The following is an 18,866-nucleotide window of genomic DNA, read 5'->3' as shown; positions in this document are numbered from 1 at the left end:
GGCAAGTACCCAAATTCCTCCTGGAACGCAAGCAGGTATTCAACACGAACCATATTGCACAAACAGTTCTGGCACAGTGAGCCATTATAGTGGGAACCCCTTCCAAACCTAGGTTCCCAGACACCAGCCAAGGGCCAGCCAACCTTGCAAGCGGGTCTTTCTAAGGAGAGCAGTCTCAGGCCTTCTGTGATACCTCATCTTTGTAGACTGTCCTATTTCAATTAGCTATAAGACAAATTATAGGAGAAAGGCCTTACGTAGGTACATCATGAGCCTGAGAAGCATTTTTATCCAGTGTGTTTTCAGTATTTAAAATGTAGCATTTTTAATAAGGAAAAACGTTTTAAATTATATAATAGAAGATCTAAGATGGCCTTTAGTAGTCCTCTTGCATAATAAAAACAACTGAATTCTAGTCCTGTTTAGTTTTCTGAGCATTTTTTTTTTCTTTTAAAAAAATACCACTGAAAATTCTCAAGCAATAGTATTTTTATATTGAAACTACTCGTAAGACACCATTTAACCTACCAGGTTGGAAAAAAATCCAGACCCTGATAACAGTTAATTCCAAGCAATGGTGAAAATAAGAAACCTTTCCAACTGGGATGCAATTTGACAACATCTATCAAAATTATACACACATCTTATTGTGTATATTCTGAATAGATCTGAAATTCTATTTTGCAAATTTATACAGATATAACTGCCTCCATGCAGAATAACCCATATACAAAGTTATTTACTGCAGCATTGTTTAAGAGTAAAGGATTGGCCACAACCCAAATGTCTATCAATAGGTCACTATTTAAATTGTGGTACATCCATACAATGGACTACTCTGTAACTGTTGAGAAAAAAAAAAATGAAGAAGCTCTTAGTACTGACATGTTAAACTCTCCTATATATACTAGAAAAAAAAAAAACATACATTATAGAGAAGTATAGTTGGCTATCTTTTACTTTACAAAGGGGCAAATATGAATTTGCTTGTCTGTGCACACAGAAACCAGGAGGATGCATTAGACATTGACCAGAGATGCTGGGATGGGATGGTGCAGGCAGAATTTGGGCAGAAGCTGTGAACTTGAACAAAATGTATCAAAATGGTACCCTTGCAAAATATTCCCTCTTTCTTTTCTAGACCCAAGTTATATCAACTGGGCATCTTTTTGGTTGGTTGTTTTCATAAGTTTCTATTGTGCTGCAGTGATGAAAACAGCATAAGATTGCTTCTATCATATTTTCCAAATCAGGTTCCCACAATCTTCTTTTCGTCTTGGGTCTGTCTGCCATCTTGAAGGGGGTTTCCCCAGGACACCTCAGAGTGAGTCAAGTTCTCTGCACCTCCCTTCTCCCATCCGTTTGCTGAGAATATTTGGGAGGTTTTTTTTTTGAAGCTCTAAGAAAGCAGGGACTTTGTTTTGTTCTCTGCCTTGTTTGCAAAACTGAAAAAAGTGTCTGGCACACACAAATTGTTCAGTAAGTATTTGTTGAATAAATGAAGTCTTTTCTTTACCCAGCTTCAATGGGACAGACACTGCCAGACGAAGGGAGATATATCATCGAGGACAAATATTCAGAAATAGTTGTCATTCCCAGTATCGGCCCAATAAAGGCATTCAAAACTTAGCAACATTCCTAGAATTATTTTGAATTTTACAAGAGACAAACAAATAAGCCTATAGAATGCTGTGCTGAACAGCGACTCTTAAATATTCAAAAAATTTATTTTTAATTAATTTGGGATTACATGGCCCTAGAATCCATTTTAGGGCTGAAGTCTGGGCAAACACCTCACTAATTAGCAATAAGAAAAAAGGCTATCATGGGAATCAAATGAGTCCCAGGTGTAAGGTGCCCATAGATGTAGAGAAGAGAGAGAAAATATTTTGCATTTGCTACTGTTATTTTCAAAAATAAAATTATCAGTGAAATTAAGTTCAAATTGGTATAGACAATGAACTGACCGGCACAAAATCAATCACAAAAGACAAAACCTCCCTGCTCCCAGGCAGGTATGGAGTGGGCGTAACTACCCTCTGCCCCGCTTTATCTTTGGTTTACATAACTACAAAAGGACAACTTGGCTAGCAATAATTGCAGCAACACTGCTTAATAGGTGCGCAGCTGATGGATGTTTCTCTGAAGATTTTTAATGCCACAAACTTTTCTTAATGCACGGCTGAGGCAGTTTCTGCATGCTGTCTCTGCAGTCATGGAAAAAGGTTAGGAAATTTTGGTGTCATGTCAATTTTTCTTGCTGGCATTTAAGACAACATCCAAAGAGTGAGGAAACATCCATTCACCTGAAACAGCTTGAAATCTAACACTCTCCTGAGAATAAAATAGAAATTCCTGTGGAGTTTATGAAATAAATGTCTTAAATGGAAAAGAGAAGCTAGCAGAGACGTTGCAGGACAACTGGGAGGCAGCCAAGCTCCTGCTGATGCCAATTATAGTTCTGACATAGCGCCAGGAAGCACCAAACCCCCTGCGTGCAGACGGCCCACAGGGACTCCCACCTTGGTCCTTAGAGCAGTCAACACTCCCGGTCTCGTGGCAGATCCTTTCTGTGAAGAGTGATATGGGGCAGAGGACGACAGCTCTAAAAGGTTTAAAAAAAAGAGAGGTTAAAGGATGATGCTTTGTTGTTACGTTTTGTTGGTTTCCTGAGAGTGGAGGTGAAATGAAGAGTTCTCTGATACTATGCCCAGGAAAATGCTGGCTCTAACAGGTACCAGCATCTCAGGAGGAAAAAAGCAACTTGGCCATCCTTTCCATGAACATTTACTTAATAACTGACTCACTCTGTTCAGAGGGGGTGCAGTGCAGACAGATTCCCATCCCTTGTGATGCCTGCATTCTAACACAGGAACAAACTAACAGATAAATAAGAAGACTGTGATAAATGTCACTCGGATAAGTAAGTCAACATTAGAGCAAGGCTGATGGGGCTGAGTTAGAGCAGGCGGTCAAGGAGTCTCTCTAAGGGAATGATATTTAAGTTAAGACTTAATAATAATGGGGCAGGGCAGCCAGGTAGGTTTAAAAACAGCACTCCAGGCTAAGGGAGCTGCTGCTACAAACACCCTCAGGCAAGAATGAACCCGGTGGGTTTAAAGAACAAAAAAGCAAGCACTACTGGAGCACTTTGATATAGGAGTAAAAAAGTGCAGAAGAAGGCAGAGGCCAGGTGACCAAGTGCTTTGCAAGCCAAGGAGAGGGACTGCCTACATACAGGGCAAACCAAGTGTTACGGAAACTGCCTGTGGTGCAGTATACGGTCAGACGCTGTCAAACAAAATGACAGACGATTCCCTCTGAAATATACACAGTTGCGGTGATCTTTTAATGGATTTTTAAAATAGACTTTATTTTTTAGAGCCATTTTAGATTCACAGCGAAATGAGCAGAAAGTACAGAGATTTCCCATATTCCCCCTGCCCCGACACATGCGTAGTCTTCTCCATTACCAACATCTCCCCACAGAAAGGTACATGTGTTATCATCGAGGAACCTACGCTGACGCATTATTACCCAGTCTCACGCAGTTTATATTAGGGTGCACTCTTGGTGTGTACATTCCATGGGGTTGGACAGGTTTATAATGACAGGTACCTGTCACTATAGTATCATAGAGAACAGTTTCATTGCCCTAAAAATCCTCTGTGCTCTACCTATTTATCCCTCCCGCTCCCTTTTAATGGCTTTAAGCAGCTGAAATTTGGCTTGTGGGTGGAAGTGAACGTAAGCCACTGTCCGGAGGTCTAGAGTTTATAAAATCACAATATGAATATCCTAAGAGTACATGCTGAGATCTACTACTGAACTGTAGTTTGATGCGTGCGGATTGCCCTAAAAATCCTCTGTGCTCTACCTATTTATCCCTCCCGCTCCCTTTTAATGGCTTTAAGCAGCTGAAATTTGGCTTGTGGGTGGAAGTGAACGTAAGCCACTGTCCGGAGGTCTAGAGTTTATAAAATCACAATATGAATATCCTAAGAGTACATGCTGAGATCTATTACTGAACTGTAGTTTGATGCGCGCAGGTGCACACACGCGCGCACACACACACACACACGCACAACTGGTTAACAAATTTCATTAAATATATGTTTAACAATTACAGGATCTATACCCTTCTGCAACCAGAAACTGATTTTCAATTGAGCTTCTACTTTCACCAAATAATACTCAACCATTAGAAGAGACTTGAGAAATAATGTGTCACTCCTAGGTATATACCTCCCCAAAATGAAAACATTCGTCCACACAAAAACCTGTATGCAAATATTCATTGTAGCACTATTCATATTAGCCAAAAAGTGGAAAGAGTCCAAATGTGCATCAACTGCTGAATGGATAAACAAAATGTGGGGTATCTGTAAGTAAAATATTTGGCAATAAAAAGGAATGGAACAGTGACACATGCGACAACGCGGGTGAACCCTGACAACATTATGCTCTAAATGAAAGACGCCTTTATAAAGTTGAGTTAAGTTAGCTTAGATAAATACCTGCTAAATCAAGTAAGAACTGGGCTAACAGAGATTTCTCAAGGAGATGCATCCCAAAGGTCCAGTGCTTTTCAAGTACCTACACAGAGCCATATACAGAAACAAGCAAAGACTGTCACACTGGTAGAAGCTGAAAGTTAAAATAGCTCAAAAACAGTAACATTTTATTTCTTAGGTAGCAAGCACAAGTCAAATTACAGAAGAGATAGCTGCTCTTGGGCTATAACTTAAGTCTATGACGATTATAATCATTTGCAGCACAGTATTAATAATACTAATAATGTAGCCAGCTCACAAACTTCAATCAAATACAAAGCTAAACATGGTGCTTTTCATCTAGTCAAACTTAAAATGTGTGCCCTTGCCAAAACAAAGAATGAAAACAAAACAAAACAAAACCAGGGTACATGGTAGAATGCAAATTCATATTTACTGGTCCAAAAACTCTTTGTGTATATATCCTAATTTTGTGTCATGTTAAGAAAGGACCCATTTTAAAAACTGTCAACAGAAGTTCATGATTTAATCTGAAGAATATGTACCATGCATGACTTCAAAAAGGAATAAAGTAAATGATATAACTTAAAAATACGACTATGAGAAGAGCATTGTAGAATCAGAGCCTGGTAAGTAAAGATCAGGAGTCCTGATCACAAGAGGGAGGGGTAATCTTGTTCCACCTGCTCTTGATAGGGAATCAGGGCTGTCAGCATGGATTCTGAAACTCAATGTCACACTTAGCACCTATGTGACTTCAGGCACACCACTTAACCCCCTTGTGCCTCGGTTTTCTCATCTATAAATAGGGGTAACTACAGTACTAACTTCTGAGGATCCTCAAGAGGATTGAAGGATATAATATTTATAGAAAGCTTAAAAATAGCACCTTGTATATAGTATGCATTATCCATATCTGTTAAATGACTAAAATAGAGACAAAGAGAGCAGGGATAATAGAGTATATTAGTTAAGTCTTACAAAATGACTATTTGGCTCTCAACAACTTTGTAGCAAGAATAAGAGAGAGAAGAAACCAATTTTCTAAACACAGAGGGTGTGTATGTATCTCCATATCTATGTGTTTGGAGAAAGGGGAACAGAAAACCATGTTTTGTACCCCAGAGAGAAAACGCTTTTCTTGACACTTAGCTCTAATATGGTCACTTCAGGTCTGCACACAAGAGGCAATAAGCAAGAGCACAGACCAGGCAGACCACTGTGTGATGTCATAGGACAGTTTTTCATTGTGTCCCTCAATAAATTCCAAAGCATAACTCTCTAGCGTATCTTTGGGAGGAAGCCAAGGCAACGCGATATAAACAAGCAGCTCGGATGGTCTGGCTCGCTTGAGGGACACGACTGCTCCAGACACCCATCCTGTACTTCCATTTCCCTCAGCCATGCGTCTGATAAGGGCCGAGGAGAGACAGTTCTAAATTTGTGGAACAAATTCTCTAACATCAGGACATGGCCAAAATGCAGCCACATAAAAACACTAAGCAAACCCGATGCATTGAAAAGAAACTTCCCCCAGAAGTATCTGTTTTTAAGTCTAATGGACTTGAGAGTCATTGTCTGGCAAAAGAACAGCCATAATCATCTTGGGGGATTAAACAATTTAGAAGAATATTCCTATTTGTCACAGTCATCTCAGGCTCTACTTAACAGTTAAGTGTGGAGCTTTTCCAAATTACGAAAGCTATTGTGGTTAAGGCACATTTTATTCTAATTTGGAAAACAGATGGATTTTTATTTTTAAAGACTAGTTATTAGAGAGCAAATCTTAGCTAAAAAGAGACCTTTGCTTCTTCGGATGTTCTCGTACCGTACATGGAAGATATAATGCAGCTGAACTTCATGGCTATTTCACAGGTCTCTGGATAAGCTAATGTCCCAGAGATTTGTCATCTCTTTCATTCCAACAGGGAAAGCATGCTGTTCTTAAGGCTAATTTTTAAAGTTTTTCTTCAGATGAAACAGTGTTAATCTTAAAGTTGTAAACTGTAGCAATATATTTTCATTTTAATACTTGTGGGGTATTACTATAGCTGCCAAAAGAGAGTGGAAATATATTTCTTTACTTGCAGTCCACAGGCACTAAATGTAGCATTCTACAAGAAAGAAGAGTAAAGGATGGTGTGTATAATTAACCCCTAAGCATCTTGGACAAACATCACTTTCATGTTTAAAGAAGCCTCTCTTAACTCTTCCAGACTGGATTAGAGCCCCCTTCGACTGCTCCACATTACTTCATACTTTTTCTCCATTGTAACAGTTTGCTAATTATAATTATTTAATCAACTATTGGTAAAGATGAACTGATATCTTTTCTGTCAGACAGTACACCCCATGAGGGAAGGGACCATTTTTGTTACTTTTTCTGCTGTCTTCCTATACACAGAAGTTTTCTTCCCCACTGACTTCCTCTTTATAAGATAGCCAGCTGTGTTCCTAAAAGCCCATGTAGCTCCTTGCAAGTGAGATAAAGGCACTGAAGTAATCTTACATAGAGGGAAAAGGGAAGTACTTTATAATATTATAAAACCCACAATTTCGAAGCCTTGAAGATTTTTTCAGCAGCAGAGTCCTTGGATGTACATATGGCAGATGTGAATGAGGAGGAAGGAGAAGAGGAGCAGGGGAAAATGACCCACTAGTTTAGATGGCTGCTTTAAGAGTAAAACTGTATCATGAGAACTCGAACGGTGCTTTCTAATTATAGACTTGTAAATTTAAACTATCTTGAAAGATCACTCTGTACTTTCCTCTAATACAGGCTGCATTAAAAATATCTCAGAAATAGGATTTTTCTTTAAGCCCACATAGGATGGTTGAACAACAGATTAAAAAGCCCTGTGTCTGGCAACCTCTGCTTTCTACAGTTTTTCTGTGAGGTCTTCCATAAAGAAACAATTGCCAATCAGGTTCTTTCCTTCATGCCACAAAGTTCTTATTGTTACATCTGAACTCCTGAAACTCCTTAGAGTAAAAGTCATAAGAAATGACAAGAAGGTCACATAGTATAACAGTAAAACCTAAATAATTATTTAATTTTATAAAATGCTTTCAGACCTTCAGTGACAAAAAGAAATAACCCTTTATATTTTAACACTGAAAATGAGAAAGTGTTTAACCTCACCAGTGAGCAAAGAAACCCAAATCAAAAAAGTGGGATGCCATGTTTTATGTAGTAAATTGGCTAAAAAAAAATACGAAAACCAAAAAATCAAAAACAAAATCATCAAGTTGATCTGCAGGACTATTGTAAAATACATTTCTAATATTTTAAAACACTCTAATAACGTAGCTCAGAGTCTCTGACATTAATAATAGTGAAAAACTGGAAATGACTAAGTGTCCAACAATAGGGGACTGCTTAAATAAATTGTGATAGATGGATACAATGGAATACTGAAATACTTCTTTACCATGTTTAGCAGGGAGGGACAAGAGCTTCATGATATAGTCAAGAATACAAAACAATGATATGTGTATGGCCCTATTTATTCTTTTTTTTTTTTTTTAAGCTGTATGTATAAGCAAAACATGCTGGAAAGATAATGCAAAATGTTAACAGGTGGTAAATATATAGATGACTTAAATTTTCCTATTGCTTATACAGGGTTAAAATTTTCTAAAATAAACATGAGTTATTATTACTAAAAAGTTAAAGAGAACATGAGTCTAAAACTCCTAACACAAATTTCCAAGTATCAGCTACTGTATTAATAGTCTCTAAAAAAAAGTTTGTCATGATAAGCACACAGTCTGTTTAATATCATCATGTACTAACGATAAAAATAGTAAACCTCATTTTTCATTTTGGTCACTGTATGTGGGGTAAGCAAATAAAAATATTCTGTCCTAGAAACTTAAAAGTTTTCTTTTTAGCAAGATGTCATTTGTGGTGATAGACCACCAGGTAGCAAAAAAGTTAGCCTCTCTGGGTAAATATAGCATAATTATATAGTTTATAAAATTAAAGTAAAATGTACATATTTACTATGATTATTACTTTTGCTCAAATAAAATCCTCTCTTTGAAAATAAAAATGAAAATTGAAGTAAAAATGAAACTAGACAAATATGAATCAAGATAGAAACAAATTCTGGAGGGGGAGTATTATTAGAAAGAGGGCTTCCAGAGAGAATTCACCTATGGTCAAGGAGAGAGGACATTTGTTGGGAGTCAGAGATATACATAAGTGTTATAATAAAAACTGCAAAGATCCTACAGTATATACACCTGAGTAGGTTAAAAGTATGAGCAGACTAGCCATGCCTGATTAATCTAGATAGAGTTAAATTTCGCTAACTCTCCAGCTTTTGTTTAGGATTCTCCTTCAGATGCCCAGCCATTCAAATCTCTTGGATCTGTAATCAACTTACTCAGTTTTTTTATTTTTCTCTCTCCTAATCTTTTGCTATCCTTGTCCTAAGATTTCTAAGAGCTTGCTTACTCTGGCCTCCTCTCTAGTTAGCAGTTTGCTTCCCTTGTGAGAAACTTGTTTTAAAAAATCAGTATTTTGTATTTACTTTAACTCTTTTGTACAAGAGTTTACCTTGTGCATCATTATCCATCTCAGACATCCTCACCCAACAGATTTCCAACATTCCTTCTAAGCAGTCTGAAAGCAAATTACATATGGGTACATTTACATAATCTTCTATTTTGCAAAGCATCGTCTTTCAAGGTATTTTAAGTCTTGGAGAAAGAACGATGTTCAGAGAACAAAATGAGAGTCAAGAAAGTAAACTCTAAGGACCTCCAAGAGCTATTCGGTGTCCGAATAAGGAACAATTAAAGTACTAAAAATAACTGGAAAAGAGGAAGAAGAAAGAATGCAGTGTGATGAGGGGCACACTAGAAGTTTGTGCAACTGAATGTTGAGCAAAATAAAGGACGATGAAGCAAAGCACCCAGATTCCCAGGATGATGAACACGTTTTGGGGGTAGGGGCGAGAGGTGAGCAGCAAGATGTAACCCGAGGTCCTGCTGGTGGAATCAGAGGTGTTGCTCAGGCTCCAATGCACTGTCACAAAATGAATGATGATGTTGACCTAGTAAATAAATCAGCCACATGCTTTTATCTTGAGTTTCTAAGTCATGCGTGATCAGAGGTTATACCTCAGGATACAGAAAGGAGAAGTTTAAGGAGTAAACATTATGAATGCCATTGTCAATAATCACGCTACTCTCCAGCTTGCTTTTAGAGCACGATCCTAAGATGCTGCCTTGATCTCAGAATGCGGCACTCTTAAGAGACAGATGAGGGTTAGCACATGGCAAAAGAACCTTTGAGGTATTCCCTCCACACCCTAAAGTGTCTAAAGCTTGCTATAGGGAAAAGTAAAAAATAATTCTTATTCATCCTCACAAAACGGTTTACGGATAGTAAATAATCCCAGTTTTCTATCACATTTCTAAACAAACAAAAAATTGGAAAGAAAGGGAGTAACTTTCTCAACTTGATAAAGAATATCTAGAAAACCTACCGCTATTATCATACATAATGTTGAGCAGCTTACAGCTTTACCACTAAGATCTGAAACAAGGCAAGGATGTTCCCTCTCTCTACTGCCTTTTAACATGAAGCTGAAAATCCAAGCTAATGCAATAAGAAAAGGAAATAAAAGGCATACAGATTGGGAAGGAAGAAATAAAACTGTCTGTTCATAGACAACATGATCATCTATGTAGAAAATCTAAAAGAACTGAGAAGAAAAACCTCTTGGAACTAATAAGAAATTACAGCAATATTGCAGGATACAAGTTTAATACACAAAAGTTGATCAATTTCTTGTAAATCAGCAATGAACAAGTAAAATTTGAAATTTAAAACACAATCCTATTTACATTAGCAGCCCCCCAAAATAAAACGCTTAGGTATAAATCTGACAATGACAACAAAAGTTCTATATGAGAAAAACTATAAAACTCTGGTGAAAGATATAAAATAGAACTAAATAAATGGAGAGAGATTCCATGTTCATGAATAGGGAGACTCAGTATTGTCAAGATGTCAGTTATTCCTAACTTGAACCACAGAATGAATGCAATTCCAATCAAAAATCCCAGCAAGTTAGTTTGTGGATACTGACAATCTTATTCTAAAGTTTATACGGAAAGGCAAAATACCTAGAATACTCAATTTGATTTTGAAGGACAAAGTCAAAGTTTGAAACTACCTGGCTTCAAGACTTACTATAAAGCTACAGTAATCAAGACAGACTAGCATTGGTGAAAGAATAGACAAACAAGTCAATGGAACAGAATAGAGGGCCCAGAAAGAGACCCACATAAATAAAGTCAACTGGTCTTGGACAAAGGAGCAATGAAAATACACTGGAGCAAAGATAGTTTTTTCAATAAGTGGTAATAGAACAACTGGACATCCACATGCAAAAAAAAAAAAAAAAAAAGAATCTAGACACAGATTTTATACCCTTCACAAAAAAATAACTCAAAATAGATCAGAGCCCTAAATGCAAAATGCGAAACTATAAAAGTTCTAGATGACAACATAGGAGAAAACCAATTAACCTTGGGTATGGAGGTGAATTTTTAGATATAATACCAAGAGTATGATCCAAGAAAGAAATAAGTGATAAGTTACACTTCACTAAAATTAAAAACTTGTGTTCTGTGAAAGACAATGTCAAGAGAATAAGCGATGGACTGAGGGAAAATATTTGCAAAAGACACATCTGATAAAGGACTATGATCAAAAATACACAAAGAACTCTTAAAACTCAACAACAGGAAAACAAACAACCCGATTAACATGGGGCAAAGACCTCAACAGATTTCACCAAAGAAGATATACGGATGGCAAATAAGTATACACAAAGATGCTTCACATCATATGTCACACAGAAATGCAAATTAAAACAACAATGAGATATCACTACACACCTATTAGAATGACTGAAATCTGGAACACTGACAACACCAAATGCTGATGAGGATGTGGAGCAAGAGGAATTCTCATTCATTGCTGCTGGATATGGAAAACGACACAGCCACTTTGGAAGACAGTGTGTCAGTTTCTTAAAAAACTAAACATGCTCTTATCATATGTTCCTTGATATTTACCCAAAGGATAAACATATCTGCACAAATACACACACAGATGTTTGTAGCAAGTTTATTCATAATTGTCACAAATTGGAGGCAAACAAGATATCCTTAAACAAGTAAGCTGATAAATGAACCATTACATATTATGCAATAAAATATTATTCAGTGATAAAAAGAAATGAACTATCTCAAGTTACAAAAAAAAAAAAAAAAAGGGGGAACTTTATGCAAACTGTTAAGTAAAAGAAGCCAATCTGAAAAGGCTACATACTATATGATTCCAAGTATCTGGCATTCTGGAAAAGGCAAAACTACAGAGACAGTAAAAAAAAATCAGTGGTTGCCAGGGGGTGAGGTAGAGGAAGGGAGGGATGACTAGGGGAAGCCTAGGGTATTTTTAGGGTGGTGAAACTATTCTATGTGATACTGTAGTGGTGGATATATGTCATACATTTGTCAAAACCCATGGAATGTACACAGAGTTAACCCTAGTGTAAACCAAGGAATTTAGTTAATGTATCAATATTGGCTCATCAATTGTAACAAATGTACCATACTAATGCAAGATGCTAATAATAGGGAAACTGGGGGATGAGGGGACATGGCATATGGGAACTCTACTTTCTGCTCAATTTTTCTATAAACCTAAAACTGCTCCGAAAAATAAAGCCTATTAATTTACAAAAAAGTACTTCTCAGAATTACTTATAAACTCATTCGTATTTAAGACTGCAATAATCTTTTCAAAAATAAGAAATGCTCCAAATATTGTGATTTAAGCTATAAAGCAACACTTGAACATTAATGGCAAAATGGCTCAGTTATGTCCTTTAAGAACAACAAAAATTTGCTCAAGCACAACCGCTGATCTAAATTTGTCTTATAATTCAAAAGCACTTAAGTCTTCTAAATGTAGAGAGCATCCTAAACACTGCTAAATGTTGATGTAACAACATCTGTGGTCAAGGCAGAACTACATTTTGTGGTATAACATGTTTAGATCTGTAACTCCATCACTGCCCCCACAGGTTTTTATATTTTATGTACATATTTATTCCAACAGACATGAAGGCAATGCTTTGTATACCAAACGGCAGGGCACACCTTATTCCTGTTTTTTCATTCAGCATGCAGCATAAGCTCATACAGGGAGGGAGCCTAGCACAAATCTGTATTGTGCCCTCTGCAAAACTGCACACTGATGAAACTATACCTAAGACTTGCTTTGGTTCCAAAATGACATCTTTATGACATCCCTTAAGAACATTCTCAAAGCCAAAGACACACTTTAATAGAGCCCCCTAAGAGAAGAGTTTCCAAGCTGTGTAACCTCAAGAAACTATGCTATCAAGAGCCTCGCTCTCAGCTAAGAAGATGCAGCTAACATGAGATATATCTGCCAATAACACAGAAATTTGAATACAGAAATAACAACCAGGTCTCAGAAGATATTTTTCCACCATTTGCAAAATTCCGTGTAAGTTTTATACTGTGATTTTAAATTAAAACACTTCAATTTCAAACAGCCTTCTTAAGGCTTCTGCGAATTACATCTGCAGTTTGTAACTGCACATGGAACCTCTGGTTGGTCACCCTGAACACCTTTCGTAAAGTAGCACTCCACTGCACAATAATTTTGCTCTTCAGTCCTAACCCAAAGGCTGTGGGATCTTTGAGCCTCTTCCTGTGGAAGCACCCTCAAATGGAGGCAGGCACGAAGGACTCTGGAGCCCCACCTCCAATTTCCCGTTGCAGTCACACTCTTAGCTTGTTCTGCTTCTCATTGACAACTGTGTCCATGACAATTCACAGCTGACACCACACCACTTCCACTGCTTCCGTTTCCACACACAATATTTACTGGTGACACACGTCAAATAGTCAATAATAAAGCCTGCTCATCAGACAGCTATATTTGTTAAATTCTGGTTATGTTTAAAGAGTCACTCCGAATTCTCTTCAGAATATAATCAAATTTCATTTAAATGAATAAAAATGTTTTTGAGGACAAGTGATTCCAAAAAAAATCATTTTTGTCAATATTTCCTTCTTTTTAAGTTTCATGTTGGAAAGGATCAGAGGATTCTTAGATTTCAAAAACAGCTAATTAATTACTTGTATAAAAAGTGAGTCTGTATGCCACCCTAAGATTGTTTTACAAATAGCATTTTAAAAGTATGGTTTGGGTACATCAAAAATTCAGCCTCATTTTCTTTAAGGATGATGGCAGAGTAGGGAAGGGGTTTAACTGCTGGTACAAACGAGGCAAAAAAGAACAGAAAAGAAATCTGGGGACTAATATCATATATTACCTTTATTTCGTTTTTTCTACTAAGCCATTTAGAAAGAACTTTTATAAATTTCATCCTTCTGGCTGTTGTTTCATAATTTTCCTTCTCCTTGCTCGCCTATTAAAGGCAACTGACTCGTCAAGAAGGAAAACAAAACAAAAAAGATTAAAAGAGAGAGAAACTGTAGGTTTACATTATACCATTGGATGAAGAATCTTGAAAAAAATTAATATCTATAGTATATGTGACTTAGTGGTTGACAAAGAAAGAATAAAAAGCAATCCCTGCAAAATTTAAAGTGGTTTGATGAGACTGAGCCTACCTCCAAAAGTCTTTGAGGCACAACTGGAAATTATAAGACAGGTCATTCATTAAGACAGTTACCCCTTACTCCAGTTTCCATGACTATTTGCCAGATAACTAGAAATACCTTAATGTAAATTTCTCTCTCACAAACACATTAACACAGAGAAAGATTCATAGAAAAAGATCCAGAATATAACTTCTTTCACTGATTTCAAACATATTCCTGCATTCCTCCCAACCTAAAATACATAACATGAATTATCCTTAATAAACTCATGCGCTTTAGACAGGTATAACCTTAAACTTTAATGACAAAGAATCTTGGTGATAAAGAACAGTTATTATTACCCTCTTAATTTCCTTCTCTTAAGAGTTACTAGTATTCTATATCTTTAGTTCACTTTTCTTCTCGATTCTTATAAAGTTGTCTTTGTAGACAAATGTGCTACCTCTGAAACAGAGAAGCAATGATCAGATTTTCACTTTTTATCCCGTCATGACTGTCATCATGTTTCAGAAAAGTATGGGAAGAGTCTGCCAAATTAATGCTCCTGAGATTGCAACTTTGGGCACATCTAATCTTTCAGGCTATAGAATAAAAGCTGAACTCCTGAATCTGGTCCTTCCCAAGAATGTCCTAGAAGTGGCACCAAATCGAGTTAAAGAAACTGATTAATACTGATTTTCCTAGTAATCTTAGTTTTTTCATCGAAATATAAAACTAGGCTAACTAGACTATTTAAGGATTTTTCATGCTCTACTTCCAAGATTTTTATCCTACCCCTCCCAAGCTCATGGAAGATTTTTTTTTTAAAGTGTCATGGTAAGTGGCATCTATTACTACTGTTGTCCCTACTAGAGATGGTCTAAGCCTCAAGGAACTTAAAATCAAGTTGAAAACCCAATGACGCTATATTAAACCCAATAAAAGTCTATTTCTGATTGCTCTGAGATGAGCCCCACAGATGACTGACAGAGTATGCATTCTCAGTGGTGGAAACTTATATTCTAAGACTGAAAAACTGTTTTGTGGGCATTAAAGGGCATTAAAATTTCAAAGGAGGTAGGGAGTGGTTAAGAAAACCTGTCTAAAAAGACAATAACAAAAAAGAAAAAAGGTTGAGAAACACTGAGAGAGGAACCCACGAGAGCTTTATATTTGCTACTAAACTGGCTAAATTACCTGAACAAATTACTTAACCTGAGTCTCACCTTAATATACCACTAACATCATGGGGTTTTTTTTGGCTGGATTCCAACTACATCTTCTCATCCTTCACTTCTCAAGTTTAATGTCCCTTTCTGAAAGGGATCCTTTCCTGGCATGGGTCTAATACAGGTCTTCCTCTTATTCTCTCTCAGCACTACTGATTCACTTTCACAATCTGTGGTTATACACTTGTTTCTTTGGTTTGATTGGATGTCTGCTACATTAGGTGGCAGGTTCCATGAGGGGAGGGACCATGTCTGTTTGTTTACAACGGTACACCTACTCTGACACAAAATAGGTGCGTGCTGGTTCTTGCCAAGCCCTTCCCCTTCATCAACTTTTATTTTCCCGAAATACTGAAGGATGTGCCAGGACCCTTTTCTAGAGCTTAACCTGAAAAGATGGTCTCCAATACTAGTAATTCACTAACGCTTTAAAACCACTTTGAGGTCCCCTTGGCCCCAGAGTATAACCTGCCAGAAAATTTCCCTTAAATCTCTGATCACTTATAAAAATTTTAGTGTGACTTTTATAGTTTTTATAATAATAAACTTGATGTTAAGGAGAATGGGTTGGCGAAAGAATGTGCATATTTTTAGAATGCAAGACTGAATATCAAAATGCCTTTTTGTTCACTCTTCAAGATGTCCAGAGAATTTAAAAGACCTTCCCTTTCTTACTCCAGCGGCTGCTGTCCCACTGTCAGGTGCATCAATAACTGAGCTAACAGAGATGAGGCGATGACGTCTAGGACACACCTGTTCCACATGCCGTGGGCAGGAAACCTAATGTAAAGGAGGCAAGCAGGTCTACTAGGCAGAGGGAAAGCAAACTTGAGATATGGGAAGTCATTTCAAATCAGAACAGCTCACATTTGGAAAGTATACTTCCTACCCCCGCCCCGCCCTCAAAAATAGCTTCTGCTCATTTAGGAGGAGCCGAATCAGGAATTACTACAGTGAAGTGAGTGTTAGTGAAAATATAACATGAGAAGATCAGGAAGATGAGACATTCTTTGGACTTCCTTACAATTAACGACTATATATATTTTTTCCTACTGTATCAAGACATTTGACAAGTTCTAAACTATAAGTTTAATTAGAAAAAGTAGAAGATAAGACATACATATTTGTGTGTGTATGTATGTATGCATGTACATAATTCATATATTTTATATATAGACCTATATCTCTATATAAAAGTTATGTGGATTAAAACAAAAAATACGTCATTCTCTCAGTTTCTATTAAATGTGGTCTTCAATTAAGGTGACCATATAATTTAACATCCTAACTAGGCCACTTTTGAGAGTGAAAGACAGCCTTACTAATAATTATGCCAAGACAACAAGTATACACTAGGGCTAGCCTGGGCAAGCCAGGACACATAATCACCTTGATTATAATAAATAAAGCCCACAGAAAATTGCAAGATTTCAGGAAATAAAAATCAGATGAACAATATTAAAATGTATCTCCTTTAGTAAAGTGTTTTCAAAAGTCTTTAAGAGATGAATTTTTAAAGATAAAGTCTACAAAGGATTTTGACCCTATGAGGCAACATTCTATTAAACAAAGAATATAAATTAAAGAACAGTAAATTATTAACATATAAAATTAATCTCTAATAGGAACAGAAGCTTAAACTAATATTTTCTTTAATTAAGAAAACCGATCCTTTCCGAAAACATAAGCCAACCCCATACAGACATTTCTGCTCCATAGTCTCTAGTACCACTTAGTTATTTGTGTTACTAGGAAACATCTGCACAAAAACAAGATTTACATCCTCCTCTTCTCTTTTTCTACCTAAAGGAATAATCTCCATTATAGCAATACACTTAATATCTCCACAGCAACTAGCATAATTGGGGTGTTGCAACAGGAGGATAATGAAGCAGAAAACAAAGCAATAGTAGTGTAGAAGGAAAAAAAAAAACAAACCACTTCCAAACAGCATTGGTGGGAAAAGAACTACCAAGGAAAAAAAAAGAAAACTCGCTAAATAGAACCCTTTTGAGGTCGCTAAGGTCAGAGGTTACAAGGCCTTTAGGTTACTTAAGTATGCAATAGGGCAAATAAACGTTTCAGAAATGGCGAAATGTATGGAGTAACTGCAGTGACTTCAAAAGAACACAGAGATGGGGAAGAGATGAGGTTTCTGAAGTAGGTAAGACATGATTTCCGTAGGGGTCACAGAAGAAAGGACTAGACTAAGCGAGCCTTCCAAATCAATCCCTGGCAACAGGTGAGGTGAAGGAGGGGACAGAAGGAAAGGGGACGGAGAGGGGAGGAGGGAGGCAGCGGGGCAATCCTGGGCCAAAGATATTCTCAGCCCAGGCAAGGCTGCAGCTACAGAAGGCATAGGGAGCAGATTGAGAATCAGGAAAACCAGGCTCTTCATTGGCCTCTGTCTGACATAACACAGGAGTAAATAATACAAGCAAACAAGCAAGATTTGTGTATACTCAACTCATTAATTCAGAAAACATATATATGGAGCAACTGCATCATGTTAGAAAATACCAAAAAATGCATAAATTTTGCTCCATCCAAAAAAATAATAATTTCAACAGAAAATCATTTTACAATACAGTACTCCTGTGACAGAGAAAGGCCTAAGAAGTCTGGAGCAAGGAGGAGACACCTCTCCCACGGAGGTAGAGTGGAGGAGAGAGAGAGGAAAGCACCTTACAGGGGATGCCGGAGGTCAATTCATTGGTGCTTTCAGTCACTCCTCTAAAAATGGCTCAACAGGATCACCGCCGAAAGGAATCCTCCATACTACAAAGCCCAGCGAGTACTGTGTTCTCACCTAACTCAACTGCTCAAGAACTTACAATAGAACTGATCATTCCATCCTGCTTTAAGCCTGTGATTCTGTTGGCTCTTCCAGTCCTCCTATGTCACTGGCTACTCCGTGGTCTCTCACTTGATCTATTAACTCTGTTATTCCTCAGGGCCTGATCTCTGTCTCTCTTCTCTCCCTACAAAAGCTCCCTAGGTGATTCGAGACGTCCCATAAGATTATATATCATTTCTATGCTGAGACAACTCTGACCCTGATCTTGTCCCTGAATGTAGGTCTCTCAATCACTGCTGGCCATTTGATATCTATCTCCATTTGGATGACTAATAGGAAGCTCAAACTAATCGACGGCCAAAATAGAACTCTATTCCGTACAACCCCGTCACCTAGCAACACACTAGGAGTCCTGCATGGTTTCTCCTACTCTCTCATGTCACCCATCCAAATCTATCCTTAAGTCTTGTTGATTCTATCTCCAAACCTCTCAAACCCATCCACCACTCGCATCTCCAATACCGCCACTCTATGCCAGGTCACCTCACTTCTCCTCATGTAGAATGCTACCACCAGCTTCATAACTGATCTTGCTTCTACTTGCCCCTTTCTACTCCACCCTGACCAGCAACCAGAGAGATGTTACAATATAAATCAGAT

At 37.4% G+C, this 18,866-nt stretch overlaps 1 protein-coding gene across 4 annotated transcripts in view; it reads right to left on the bottom strand.

The window, feature by feature from the left end:
• SGMS2 (sphingomyelin synthase 2) overlaps positions 1–18,866 on the bottom strand; it is a 71,083-nt gene that overhangs the window by 40,933 nt on the left and 11,284 nt on the right. For 2 of the 4 annotated variants that reach the window (XM_025051853.1, XM_015594938.2), the window contains one exon: positions 2,523–2,605. The exons of the other annotated variants lie outside the window; for them this stretch is intronic. The gene's annotated coding sequence lies outside the window, so the exon portion shown is untranslated. The remainder of the gene's footprint in view (positions 1–2,522; positions 2,606–18,866) is intronic. 4 annotated transcript variants of the gene reach the window in all.

The sequence above is a fragment of the Pteropus alecto genome, unplaced genomic scaffold, assembly GCF_000325575.1.
Source record: "Pteropus alecto unplaced genomic scaffold, ASM32557v1 scaffold5, whole genome shotgun sequence".
Taxonomy (NCBI): domain Eukaryota; kingdom Metazoa; phylum Chordata; class Mammalia; order Chiroptera; family Pteropodidae; genus Pteropus; species Pteropus alecto.
This window is presented reverse-complemented; position numbering and strand designations above follow the sequence as displayed.